Source organism: Lepisma saccharinum, chromosome 4 (assembly GCF_977018435.1).
Source record: "Lepisma saccharinum chromosome 4, izLepSacc3.1, whole genome shotgun sequence".
Lineage (NCBI taxonomy): Eukaryota > Metazoa > Arthropoda > Insecta > Zygentoma > Lepismatidae > Lepisma > Lepisma saccharinum.
Genome location: NC_139232.1, coordinates 27,198,048 through 27,213,036, shown reverse-complemented (window position 1 = coordinate 27,213,036; position 14,989 = coordinate 27,198,048). Strand labels below are relative to the sequence as shown.

General features: G+C 38.1%; 1 protein-coding gene across 1 annotated transcript in view; it reads right to left on the bottom strand.

Moving 5' to 3' along the window:
* Positions 1 to 14,668, bottom strand: part of LOC145987117 (4-trimethylaminobutyraldehyde dehydrogenase-like) — a 229,321-nt gene extending 214,653 nt beyond the window's left edge. Inside the window, exon 1 of the mRNA XM_083121601.1 lies at positions 14,640 to 14,668. The gene's annotated coding sequence lies outside the window, so the exon portion shown is untranslated. The remainder of the gene's footprint in view (positions 1 to 14,639) is intronic.
* Between the last annotated feature and the right edge of the window lie 321 nt (positions 14,669 to 14,989).

Below are 14,989 nucleotides of genomic sequence, written 5' to 3'. Positions count from 1 at the left end.
TTGCAGCTATTCTACGTGAAAGTGGACAAACAAGGTTAATTTTATTTATATTCAAAATATGTTATCCATGAAATTAAAGGGAAAACTATGCAGAATTTGGAATTGTTAATACAAACAATAGTTTCATGGCTATTAAATAACATATTATTTCAAAACCTAATATTTTTTACAGTAGAAGTCTCATTTTGTGTGTAGTGTTTCCACTTAATTTAATCTCATTGTGATATTCTAATTGTCTCATTTATTCTTTTTATATACTCAAAGTTTCAGATACAGTCTATTTGGCCATTTTACACTGAATTATGCTCTGAAGTACCCTACCTCATTTCTGAAACAAACCTTAGTTTGAATAATCTACTCATGATAATTTTCTTAACCAATGCCAGGTTTCATAATCCTACAAAGTAAATAATGTACATGGTGTTACACCTATCCAAGGCAAAGAAAAAGGTTTATACAAAAAGAATGTGGTAACATTTTTAGAAACTGAAAGCTAAAGTTTGATTTGTGAGAATAAAATAAAACAGAAGTGTTATGCCCATCACAATTACAAAAAAATGTATTTTCTGTAGCTGAAAATTGAGATGGGGGAGAAATATTCTGAAATAAAATAATTTTCATCAAGGAAAAGTAAATTCCATGAATTGATAGATTTACATATTTGATGGTGCTAAGAAAATAATTTAAAAATGAATGTAAATTTGTCTGAATGTCATGCCCGTCACAATGGAATTGCGCTAGGCTACACATTACTGGATATATTTGACATTGAATGTGGCACCACTGAAAACCAAATCTACACCTTGATTACAGGTAGATAATGTTAATATACTTCAGCAAAAGCAGTGCTGGCGACACCAGTTATGTGTCCTACGCCCCCCCCCCCCCCCATCCTTTCCAGGGAAAAACAAATAAGGGGGCCCTCATATAAATTGATGTTTACAACCTTCCTTGTAGTTGTAACACAGTAAGCCAGTGGCATAGCATTATAGTATGCCCATACGCCCGGCGTTCCCTGATTAAAATTTCAAAAATATGTAAATGCTGTAAATATAAAGTAAATCTAGACTAATTTCATATATGTTCGACCTTCATGGCATTATAATAGCTATTTTTCGCGATCCGCTTGCAACGCTCCATTAACAACACTCGTTCCAGCATTTTTTTAATTTTTTTAATGCCTTTCCTGCCTGGACGCCGGGCAGGTTCGGCGTAAAGAACTCTATATCCCTTGCTGTCTTTCTGGAGGGAAAGCTTGGATACCTACAGCATGGGCGCAAATGCTCTCTCTTACGGCAGCATATTAAGCAGAGGGCTACGTGATTGGTTCATGTGGCCCTTCCTGCCTTCTGAAGCAGACGACAGCGGTAGAATTCCTACCCGGTTCTTTGCGCTCGTGCCACTCGTGCTATGTGATGCTACAATACGCAATATTGACTGACGTAACTTTACCAAACTCAAATATACCATTTCTTAATGACCATTGCATTGTATAATTTATCGCACGAACAGCGATGTGTATTAAAAACTAAAAGATCAACACAGGTTTTGTCAAATAAGTTTGTGAAGTCCTCGTGGTAGAAGTTCAGCCTGTGGCTGCTCTACAACTTAACCTGCAAAACTATTCTTTTATTATTATTATTATTATTTCGTTAGTATCTAACTGCTTAATATTGTGTCAATGGAATTAGCATTCATTTGGAAACTCTTAACATCGAATGGTCTCTGGGCAAAATTATTTTAAAATGTTTATCAACATTCTCAAGATGTAATAAACAGTGGTCTGAATTACTAGGCACAGCACTATTACGTCAGTAGAGTGTACGATAGTTGGATCATCCACCCACCTCCATAGAGTGTTTTGCACAGTACGCCAAGACGACAGAGGTCCCTGGTTCGAATCCTGGCATTAGCACAGGTGTTCTTTATGAGTGTCCCTTCATCAACTTCATAAATATCATCACTCATATTCATATTCGCGATTAACCAAAAGTGGTAGAAAAGCGAAGTAAAATAAACCAAATCAGTCGGTAGTTGGATCGCCCACAACAATGACGCCTACTGTTGTTCAGAGACACTTGTGATTCACGTAGGTTTTCCAATGACTTGCGTCATACCGATATAAAACACCAGAGTTCAAAACATTTGTGGCATAGTGAGGCATCTCATTTTCTAGCTAAAACATGCGTAGATAATGTTTAATTGAAAACCCAGCTGACTTCAGGCAAATAAACAATACCTGTGGCGACTAATTCCATAAGTAAATTATTAAGCAAAAAAGGGCCGACCCTTCCTTCGGACTTGGCGTTCCCACCCGAAATGCCCATGCTACGCCACTGCAGTAAGCTAGATTTTTACACAAAAAATTTAGAGAGATTTCAACACCATTGTATGCAAGAAAAATCAAATGAATGAAATAACAATAAGAATATTTTAACATTTTTCCTATGCAAGGTAGATTTTTTTTGTACTTCGCTAAACATGGATCTCAGTTTTTACCTTGTACTTTATTTGCTACAAAGGGACTCTTGCACCACAATAGACATTACATAGATCAAAATTGAAATATCAGTACTTTTTAAATGCAACCCAAATGTTATTAACTATTACTCCAAGGATGCTAATTGAAATCTGGTAGTTTCCTCAGGCCGGATCATTAAATTAATTTGGCAGTTGCCGATTTTGAATACAGAAAAATCCCAATTAATACTTATTAAGAGATCAATGACTACATTATTATACTCGGAAAACTGATAACCATATCTAATTTGATTTTAATGTTGTTTGTTGGAAGAAAAAATGTTTTAGGAGACACTCTCATTGCCTGGTACAATGGATGCCAGGGCAGAATAGTTGAGAAACACTGCTCTAGAGCAGGGGTTTCCAACTGGTGGCCCGCGATGCCTTTTTTTTTGCGGCTCGCAAAGCCAGTTTGCAAAATACATTAATTTTATGTATTTTTATTAAAATGTTGTATTTTTACTGAAACAATGGAAGCTCTGTGACGAAAGACAATACCACAGGTAGAATTCATTCGATCAAAGAATGACATCGATATTCGGCAGCACATACACGTGTGAAAGAGTTTTTTTCTTCAATGAAGTTCATCAAGAACTGCTACAGAAGCCGACTGGCAGATTTTTCGCTGCTTCACCTTCAGAGATTTTCAAATACAGAAATTGAAGTGGACATTCCAACTTTAATAAAAGAAGCAGATTGGACTCAATTTTCACATTGAACACTTACTATGAATGATTCTTATTTGTATGGTGTGTATTTCATTTCTTTCAATTCATCCATAAGTATTGGGTTTTTGTGAAATAAATTCTAATTATGCAATTTTGATTTGTGATTCCATTGTTTTTATTGCAGTTTTCAGTTCAGTACTTAAATTTTTTGTAATATTTAATCCCCAACCCCCAAAAAAGATGCAGCCCGCCAATCAACTACTGGATATAATTTTGTCCCTTGGACCTTTTGAAGTTGGAAACCACTGCTCTAGAGGACATCATGACAAACAAAATTTTGATTCGAGGCCATATTTCAACATCACCACCTCTCAATTTTTTTTTTATTTTTTAAAAAAAGTATTCTGCGAGTATGAAACCATGCAGTACATCCACATGGTTGCCACCCTCATACAAGGGTCCTTCAAGTTTGACAGACTTTTGTGCATAAAACATGCAGAGGACAGCAGAATCCTCCATAAATATCACTGTGTAACAAAGGTTTTCTTTCCTGGATGGTATGTAGTGACCATAATACCCCTTGGTACCCTGATATAGGAGCACTAGTGCATTTGTTTGTATCAGCCTCCATTTTCCTGCAAATATGAAAAAAGGGATTTTTAAAATACGAAATTTCCCTCTTTCAAGGTTGCAACACTGCATGAAAATCCGTATCAGAAGCCGGTGGTACATTATTGAGAGTGTGTTTGTATGTTGTTATTCATTGTTGTTCTGGATGCTTGTCTGTTCCGAGAACTCTTGTATGAGTTCACACAGTGGTTATGTACTGCTCAGAAGGTACTGAAAGCTGGACTTGCAGCAGAAAGATTTCAGTTTGTTCCTACGTGTGACTGTTAGATATTCCTGTTCGGATGTGACAAGTATCACTGGTTCTGACATTATATGTGTTTGATGTATCTTTACTGTAAATCAACTATCCATGTCTGCCTTCTGCTATTAGGCCTGTTCCACACTGTAATGAGTCACCTGTTCCTGTGCCACCAAATGCTTGGACGTTGAGAGACTGTGATACTGAACGTGAATCCGAAAGTGAAGATCCTGTGTATGTTTGGAACACAAACGAACCGCATATAATATGCCAAGCAGAACTAAATAATCTCGTGAGAGATCTGCGGCGTCCCCGATGGCGCAGTGGTAGCGTCTTCGGCTTGTAATCAAGGGGTCCCGGGTTCGATACCCGGTGGAGGCACAAGTGGTTCGGATCCCACTTTAAACTGTAGGTCCAGTCCCGATTAGCTTTACTGTGCATAAAGTGGAATTAAAACAACAAATCACTCACTCAATCACTCACTCGTGAGAGATCTGCAATTGTCCAAATCACAGGCTGAACTATTAGCTTCCAGACTACAAGGTGTGACACGTCCTTTCCCATTGTACAAATATTTATTGTTATTAATTATCTTTTCTCTTGTGCAAATGTTTATTGTTCTTTAATAATAATTTTTGTAATTTACCTATCACTGATAATATCAGGATAGTGACTAACCTGCATATACTTATCTTGTAAGGTCTGTTACCATGGCAATTACGAGTGTCTTTTGTCTTGACTTAAGAGTTCGGGCTTCGAGTTTTAAAGAGTGGTTAAGTTAATTGTAAGAAGCTGTTATTTCTTTGACTGAAGTGGATTTTATGCACATAAGTATTTATTTTGCTAAGACGTAAAATATAATTCTTTTCTCTTAGCGAAAACTTGACTTTGATTTGTTTTGACCAACGAACGAAGAGAGATATTACCCCATACCCTGAGAGGCATCACGTGTATGCTTTCGAGTCTTTCATGTGAACTTATTATTAGTGCTCTGGTAGTTAAATCATGTTCTTTTGACCAAAGTACATTTCAATATTTTGGCGCAACAACGCGGGGCCCGAAATCTGTTGTTTCGTTAGTGGTGTTCATTTTTGTGTGTTCGTGAAGAGTAATTGATTTGTGATTGTGATGGAAATTCTGTGCTAGAAGAATATGGATAAGAAGATGTTGAGAAGTGCAAGTGAATCGTCGGCTGAGGAAAATGAATCTCCAGTGCAGTCAGTTCCAGTTACAGCAGACCTGCTTTCTTCAATACGGATTATGTTGGAGGAAAGTACAAGGGCTATGGAAACTAAAATTCAGGGAAACATTAGAGAAAGTTCTAGCAATCTGGAAGCTAAGTTTCAGGAGAATGTAGCCATGTTGGAATGCAGTTTGAACTTAAAGTTAGAGGAAAGTGGTAGAAATCTGGTGGAATCAGAAAGGCGCTTAGAAGAGAAGTTTTCACAGGGTTATTCGATACTCACAGAATCTGCTTTGGAGATGGGACAGAGACTGGCCAATTTGACTGTAAAAATGGAAGAAAATCAACAGAAGATAAAAGAAAGCATTCAAATAGAGATCGTTAACTTTCGTCAGACATGTGAAGCAAACTCTCTACAAGTGGAATCAAATGTGCAAAAAGAAATTGCCCTGTTGAGAGAAGAGGTTGAACAATCTCAGGGTAACTTTCGTAAGGAAATCGCTGAAGAACAGAGCAGTTTCAGAAAGGAAGTGTTTGAAAATGTGAATCACCAGGTAACTGTTATCACAGACAAGTTAGAAGATACCATTAATCACAAAGTGGCAGAGAAACTTGCTGAGAATATAAATGAAACCGAGGGATACCAAAAAGCTGACGAAGAATGGCGGAAAACAGTTGAAACTAAACAAGACAAATTTTCCTCAGATGTTGGTCATATCTGTAATGAAATTGTGCATATTTCTGATCAGCTGAATAGGTTACAGATCCAGACGAACTCTGATCATCCTAAAATCCACCATGTTGATGAAGGTTCTGGAAGATCGACATTTTATCCCATATGTTCAGATGAAGCTTCAAACCTACAAGGGAAAACCTCACGGAAAAAGAGGTACAAGAAGATGAACGAATCCAGCTCCTCAGACAGTGAATCAACTGCTCGCAGCAGAAGAAACAGAAGAGAGCCTTCTTCATGCATTGTACACAGTGGGGTAACTCCTAGAATGGCAGAGATCAATTCTATGAGAAAGTTCGACGGCAATATTATCGCTACTTCAGCTGAAATATATTTAAAGGAATTGAGTACAAACCTTGAAATTCTACAGATTCCTCAACATTATAGGCTTGAAATCATTCCACGTTTGTTAACTGGAAAGGCCTATCACTGGTTTTATTCGCATAAGAACGATTTCCGCACTTACTCTGATTTCTGCAGAGAGTTCAAGAAGCGTTTTGCTTCAACAGAAGCGAAAGAGAGAGAATTGGCGTCTGTGAAGACTAGGCGGTACAATAAGCAGAATGATAACAATGTGGAGGAATACGTTTGGTCTGTGTACTCTGCCTATAGGAATCTGAGTAATCATTACACCGAGCAGGAAGTAGTTAACCTAATCATCGGACAGCTACCTTTTAGAGTAAAGCAATTGTGCTTGGCTCATGCTCCGAACACCGTGGATCTCTTAGCGGATTTTGTTAAGAGATATGAGCAAGCAGAGGAACAAGATGCTTGGCGGTCTACATGGAGACGAGAAACTGGCTCTCAACAAAACAGCAGAGATGTTCAAAGAACGTCTAGAATTCGCTTAGTTCAGCAACAAAATAGGAGTAACCCAGCTGAGAGTCCATACCCTAGAAATGGAAATAATTACCGTCAGCAGCGTCAGTTTAGATCACGACGAGAATATTCAGCTTCCAGAGGTGATCCTTACGATAGACCGTATCCTAACAGCGGGTTTTCTTCTCCAAGTCAATAACGTTTAGTATCTCCACCGAGATATAGCAATAATGCTTTCGGGACTCAAATGACGAGCAGTGGCGTGCAGACAGACATTGTTGAACCATATCCCAGCACTGAGCAAGTGCATAGCGTGGAAGTAACGAGGAACTTCTGTTGGGACACCGGATCTAATCTCAACCAGGTGCAGAATTTCACCACTCGCCTGACGTAGAAACGTTCCTTATGTTAGGCAGTCTTGGAGGGAACTGGTGGCAAGAAGAGAGATTTTACAGTCTGGTGACAAAGATATTATGCTGATGTTCGTAACAAGTCAGAATTTACCTGTACATTAAGGCAGATCGTCAGTATAAAAATTCAGTGAGCTAGAACTAGAATTCAGAACTTGAATTTGTAGGCAAGCGTAACTCAGTGTTCGAAACTACTGAAAGCACCATTCTAATGGAAATCTTAATTATAAAAGATTTACCATAAGATCTGCTGTTGGTTAATCGTTTCTGCGAAAGTATAAAACTTAAATCAGTCTTATACATAGAATATTATATTTAATGGTGGATGGAGTTTCGATTTAAAAGGAGCTAGAAGAGAATAATTCCGTAGACAAGTAAATAAGGGTCCGGAAATTTAAAGCTAGCCATTAGAAATGGATTCCTTCACCAGATGATATGAAAAAGAAGATTGATTCCAGTAAAATTACTGACATTGGAACGAAGAACCGATTTAAGTTGAAATCTTCACGATCAATAGGAAGGTGTCTTTGGAAAGGCCTGGCACTGGAAACGTTTTCTATGAGTTTGTGGTTACGACATGTTGTAGAACGAGAGCATATTTGAATAGGCTGCTGAATGTTTACATGATCTGGTTTTCTTATTTGTATGGAGTGTCATCGTCTATATAAAATGTATCAGAAGTCCCATGCTGTACAAAAAAATGAATCTTTATTCAAACGACCAGTTTTAACTCAGAAATTGTGAACTAAATACATGAAGAATTGTAAACTGTTTTCCAGAGATTGAAACCAAAATCTCCTAGACTGTTGAAAGTTTTCCAGTTCGTCGTCGATTTTGATTTTTCTTCGGAGGGGGCAATTGACACATCCTTTCCCATTGTACAAATATTTATTGTTAATATTTATTGTTATTAATTATCTTTTCTCTTGTGCAAATGTTTATTGTTCTTTAATAATAATTTTTGTAATTTACCTATCACTGATAATATCAGGATAGTGACTAACCTGCATATACTTATCTTGTAAGGTCTGTTACCATGGCAATTACGAGTGTCTTTTGTCTTGACTTAAGAGTTCGGGCTTCGAGTTTTAAAGAGTGGTTAAGTTAATTGTAAGAAGCTGTTATTTCTTTGACTGAAGTGGATTTTATGCACATAAGTATTTATTTTGCTAAGACGTAAAATATAATTCTTTTCTCTTAGCGAAAACTTGACTTTGATTTGTTTTGACCAACGAACGAAGAGAGATATTACCCCATACCCTGAGAGGCATCACGTGTATGCTTTCGAGTCTTTCATGTGAACTTATTATTTGTTATTTTAGTTAAATCATGTTCTTTTGACTAAAGAACGTTTCAGGTTGGAACCTTTTGGGAAAGTACACTAAAGTAACAATGTAGCGCTGTCGTGGAAGTGATCTAGTGAATTTTTCAGCTGTCAGGAAGGTTTGGTGTACTGTACAGATGTGTGTGGACTTATGTCTGCATTAAACATTGAGTATGACATGAATAAATGGCGTTTATTTATTGATTCTTTGAAATTCAGTCTTACAGCTGTGTTATTACACAATGGCAATAGTCACCCTGCTATTCCAGTCGCCTATGCTGTAGGTATGAAAGAATCATACAAAAATATGAAGCTCTTGCTTGACAGAATGAAGTATGCGGATCATCCTTGGCACATTTGTGCTGATTTTAGGGTTCTTGGTCTGCTTTTGGGAATGCAGTCAGGATATACAAAACACTGTTGTCTTCTGTGTGGATGGGAAGCAGGGCGAAAAAAAACACAATCGTGTGAAACACTGGCCCACGAGAAAGTCGATGGTTCCTGGACAGAAAAGTGTTAGTTACACACCTCTTGTGATCCAAAAAATGTGTACTTACCACCATTACACATAACACTAGGATTAATGAAGGTGTTTGTGAAGGCACTAGATAAAGAGGGTGGTGGTTTCCAGTACCTAAAGACAATATTTCCACATATCACAGATACAAAGTTAAAGGAAGGAATATTCGTCGGACCACAGATTAGAGAAATCATTAAACATTCAACATTCGACGAAATCCTGCATGAAAACGAGAAAAGAGCGTGGGTTGCACTGAAGAATGTGATAACAAATTTCCTTGGAAACATTATGCCGAACCTATAGAACTGCTACTGAGCTTTCATGCAATGGGTTGTCGCATGTCCATAAAGCTTCATTATCTACACAGTCACTTAGACGTCTTCCCAGAAAACTTAGGTGCAGTATCAGATGAACATGGTGAACAATTTCATGAGATCATTGGTGTCTTGGAAGAAAGGTACAAGGGAAAGTATGGGATTATTATGTTAGCTGACTATTATTGGAGCTAAAACCAGAAAACGAGGGTGCTCAGTACAAACAGAAGCGCCGATAAGACTACCTTGAACATCTTTATACATGTTACTTTATGTATCATCCTTTCAATCTTTGGATGTATGTACACTACTTAATTTAATCTGTATTGTTACTTCTGATACCTATTGGTGTAATACATAACATATTTTGTTCTTAATACATAACATATTTTTGTAGTTCTTGAATTGATGTTAATTTCATTTAGGCGTTTACGTAGGTACCTTTGGCTCAGAGTGGGAAAAGGGAGCAGCTCGGGATGTGGGACAGGGGTCGAGCAGGGTATATATTTCGGTACCGGTACTGGTATTTATGCAGATCGATAGCATTGTCATCATGTAATCTTTGCTTCTTGTACTGTGTAATTTCAAAAACTAATTACTTCTAGTTTCATTCTTCGTTACATCCCATGTCCTGCAGTGCAAATAGCATAGCATTTACATTACATAATAAAATTTTCAACTATTATTTCTCGAAATTGGAGGCTGATACAGGAAATTCAGTTACACCACTGTAATCAGCGTGACAAGTTCTATCGGAAACAGTTGCATTCATTTCGGAAAGAGAAAAAAGTTGTAAAATTGTTACACAGTGTATTCAGCAGACAGCATGTTGTATTTGGCGCATGCACAGCAGCTGCAGCATACATGGTGGCGAGCAATGTCTTTAGCTGAGGAAATATATAACGAAATTTATTGCAAAAGAGAATGTTAAACGAGCTGAGATTTTGACTGTTGAAAGACTGAAATTGTCAAATGACCACATGGACATGTTTCTCAGACTGTAGTCATGCCAGTAAATATTGTACATGTTGGGCAGTTAGCAGTGTGCTGATTATCATAATTCACAAGCATTTAGACTTTTGTAAAGTCTGTGTAAGATGGATTCTTCGACAGCCGACATGTATAATGACCTGTGAAGAGCTGCTGAATCAGTTTCGGAAGGTGATCAATTGGTGGGGTGGGGGGAATAGGTAGCACCAAAAATGGCCATACATGAAGCCTTTGTGAAAAATTGTTGGGTGTGTGGATAAATCACTGGGTTTGTTTTGAGGTAGTATGAATCAGAAATTTTAACTCTGGTTTGATATGGGTTCCATTCTTGTGGCGAGAATTGTGCACATGTTGCTGATACTCTTGAGAAAATAAAAAATTCTAATGTACATTTCATGATTTTTTTGGTTTGAATTTGCCCCCAAATAAAATGTTACAAATTACTAACAGGATGCCTAAAGGTTAACGTACCACTGAAAACTGGTATCTTTGAACATTATCTGAGTCACATCTCAAAGTTAGCAACCTCACATGTGTGACATTTGTGTCACAACCAGGCATTTAACCTTTTGGAGCCCAAGGCCATTTTCAAGGCTGGAGCAGATTTTGAGAAAAATGCAGCGTTACCTTGAAATGACTGTAGCTCAGAGGCTAATTGCCCTAGAGAGATGAATGATATACCGTTGTACGCGGAATGAATCACAGATTCAGACAATATCAAATATATGCACATTCAGCGTATATATGGAAGGGGGGGGGAATTCCTAAAAAATCATTTTTTTTAAAAAAATTGGGGTTCCCCCCCAAAAAAGGACATGAAAAGGTCAACATGCACATAGAAATTATCGCTGGCAAGTAAGAAACAGAAGTCGTCACCTTTCTATTCTTAGCTTTTTTGTTTATATGTATTTCTAACATTTTAGTGAGAAATGTAACGTTTGTATGCGAGTGTGTATGTGTAATTAGACTATAGAATTGCTTTTTATGTTATTTTTAAATATATACAAGATGCCATTTTAATGTTCTCCACAGATCACACAAACGACTAGAGGACGTCAATACAAACAACTTTCCTCAGTAACATGCGAGTCGTTTAGGCACGACAAACTTCATGTATGTTGGCAACCCAACACAACAATTGATCACGTCTGTGACATACTCTATGTGATCAAAAGTATCCGGACACACCGCGAAATGTGTGTTTATCATAGAGGGTGACACAGTACTGCCATCTACCTCGTGGAACACATAGGCAGCGAACTCCGTAGTCTGCAGACAGTGTGAGACAGCAGTATGGGATGGTCTGAGGAACTCACAGACTTTCAAGGTGGTCAGTTGGTTGGGTGCTACTTGTGTAGGAAGTCTGTGTGTGAGATTTCCACCCTCCTAAACATCCCTCTGTCCACTGTTTCCAATGTTATAGTGAAGGGACGTGTACAACCCAAAAGCGTGCAGGCTAACCTCCCATGTTGACCTCCACAGACCTTCGAGTGTTGAAGAGGGTCATAGAGCATTATCATCAATCATCCATCGCCACCATCACACAGGAATTCCGAACTGCATCAGGATCTACTCCAAGCACCATTACTGTTTGGTGCAAGGTGCGGCAACTTGGTTTCCATGGCAGAGCAGCTGCCCATAAGTCAAGCATCACACAGACAAATGCCAAATGCCGCCTCGTGTGGTGCAAGGAGCGTCGAAACTGGACCATAGAACAGTGGAAAACAGTTGTGTGGAGTTATGAATCACAGTATACAATGTGGCTATCTGATGGTAGGGTGTGTGTGTGTGTGGAGAAAGCCTGGTGAACAACATCTACCAGCCTGTATAGTGCCGAGTGAAATTCGGAGGTGGAGGGGTTACAGTGTGGTCATGTTTCTCCTAGAGGGGGCTTGGCCCCATTGTTGCTTTACATGGCAATGTCAGAGCACAAGCTTACGTTGGCATTTTAACAGCTTTCATGCTGCCTACCATCGAAGACCAGTTCGGGGATGACCATTGTGTCTTTCAACATGACCGAGCACCCATCCATACTGCAGGGCTTGTGGGGGAGTGGTTTGACGACAACAACGTCCCACTAATGGACTGGCCTGCACAGAGTCCTGATTTGAATCCCATAGAACATCTCTGGGATGTTTTGGAATACCGACTTCGTGCTAGACCACACCGATCCACATCAATACCTCTTCTCATTTTGGCGCTCTGCGAGGAATGGGCTACCATTCCTCAGGAAACCTTCCGGCACCTGATTGAAAGTAGGCCTGTGAAAGTGAACACTGTCATCAAGGCTAAGGGTGGGCCAACACTGTATTGACTGCCAGTGTTGCCGATGGAGGGTTGCACGAACTTGTACTTTATTTTCAGGTGGGTGTCCGGATACTTTTGATCACATAGAGTATCTTCCTGTCGTGAAACACCGCAGACGTCATCAAATATTTACAAATTGTGCAGCAGGATGAGCATTGCATCTGCAGGTACCATTAAACAAACTTCCTTCAAATGCAGTTTCCAGGGGTGAAGGAAATGCATTGCTTTAGAACAACAAAGCCGGCCTTCCTTTGTCGACAAAATTTTTCCCTTGAAAAAAGACGCAAAAAAGAAGTTGCCATTTTCATAAAAAAAAAGTGCAACAATCATTTCTGTTAAATACATGTGTTAACAACAATATGAAAAAAGAAAATCTGAATTTTAGCCAAAAATAGCGAAGTTATAACATAAAAACTACGACCTTGACAAAGCATCTCGATCGAGACGATCGGGCACCAAAAGGTTAAGGGTTAAGACATATGAAGTAATGGTTTATAAAATATATATATCTTCACTATAATTTATCACTATCCTCATAATATGTTCTACCTAGTTAAAAATTTTATCACTTTCATCACTTCCACGAAGTACAACTTTCCATTGGGTTAAAGAAGAAGCAGGGTCATCAGCCATTTCAAAACTTTCCCATTGGTTTTTATTGTCATTATGTTTCTACCACCTGAAAGTTCATTGTGAGTACAGAAACCAATCATAACTTCAAGGAATGCTCATTTGCATCCATTAACATGCTTAGCCATGCATGGAACTCACTTTTCCATAAAAGCATGACAACCGCTAATAAAATATCGGGATCCAGAGTGAAGCAAACATGGGACAGTCTAAGCTCTGCTGCTCCACACTCACATATTTAACCTTATATTTGGTCTCCAATCAACATTCCCTGATCATGAGAGCAATGTATGCAATCAAATGTTGAATGGTAACATTGAATTAAAATGGTTGGTAACCCGAGAACACTTGTTCGAATCAAGTCACCAGGTTCCTACTTTCTCCAATGAGGCATACAACAAAACGTCCACTGAAGCAATTAATATTGTAGGCTGAATCAATACTAATGCTGATGTCTCAGTATTGGGCAATACTGGTGGTATTGGTTGGAGTTTATTTACCAATACCAGCCAATACTTTTGTGCAGTTTAATTATCCAGGAAATTATGCAAAATGAAGTTTCCATTTATTTTGCACTAATATTGTGTGACAACTGTGTTTTGTCATTACATGACAGGTATTTTAACATTCTGATATAATTTGTGGATAATTTGAATTAAAACTCTGGTAAACTGATGCTTACGTTTGGAGTAGAATACTCACCCACTAATATTAATCAATATTTTGAACAACTTTTAATTGTTACAATTTTCAAACATGAGTATCAGCTCAGCCCTAAATGTGTGTTACTATGAATTGCTCTACACTTATGGTAGCTGAATAAATATACTGTGAAATTGCTTGCATTGTTGTTTTTAGTCCACTTTATGCACAGATAGGCTAATCAGAACTGGACCTACAGTTTAGGGTGGTTCCGAACCACTATGTGCCTCAACCTGGTATCCAACCCAGGACCCCATGATTGCACTGCAATGATGTTACCACACCACCATCAGAGAGGCCACAAATACACAATGGGCAATATTCACATATATTTTCTTCTGCTCAATGACACTTTTGTTTCTGAAGTAACATATAATGTATTCAGCATCATTGTGCAAGTGTACAAAGCTGTTAGAGACAACATTTATTTGATCTGATATCCATTATTTTATCTATTGCTAAACAAGAGTTATTACTGCAAGATATTTGATGGTGAGTGTTTAGTGTCCTTTATCAGTTTACTAATCAATTTAGATACAGCTTAACTACCCAACATTAAATATTTTACAGTTGTCACTACTTTCTCAGCAAATTAGATGAGACGTTGTTGTTATATTGAGAATACAGCAATATACTGAAATATTTATTAACCTTTAACAGATGGAGCCTCGCTCAAGTGTAAATCTCTCTGGACAGGTCTTTTCAAGCGAGCACTTTTGAAACTAGCTGCAAAGTACAAAAAAAAAAGTTATACTTTGTGCCTCCCAATAGTATGTGTTCAAGGAAAAAAAATAATTAAAAAACTGGCACTGTAGCCTCCAGAATAGAATGAAAATAATGTAGTATGTAGCAATGGTACATTCCTACAATCATGCAAAGTTTCATTGAAAAACAGGCCTCTTGTGGGTGAAAAAAATAGTAACAATGCATAACAGCAACTCAAGGAAACAATTGCCGGAATTTTAATAGTAACAATGGATATATGGTTTTGTAATTCCAGT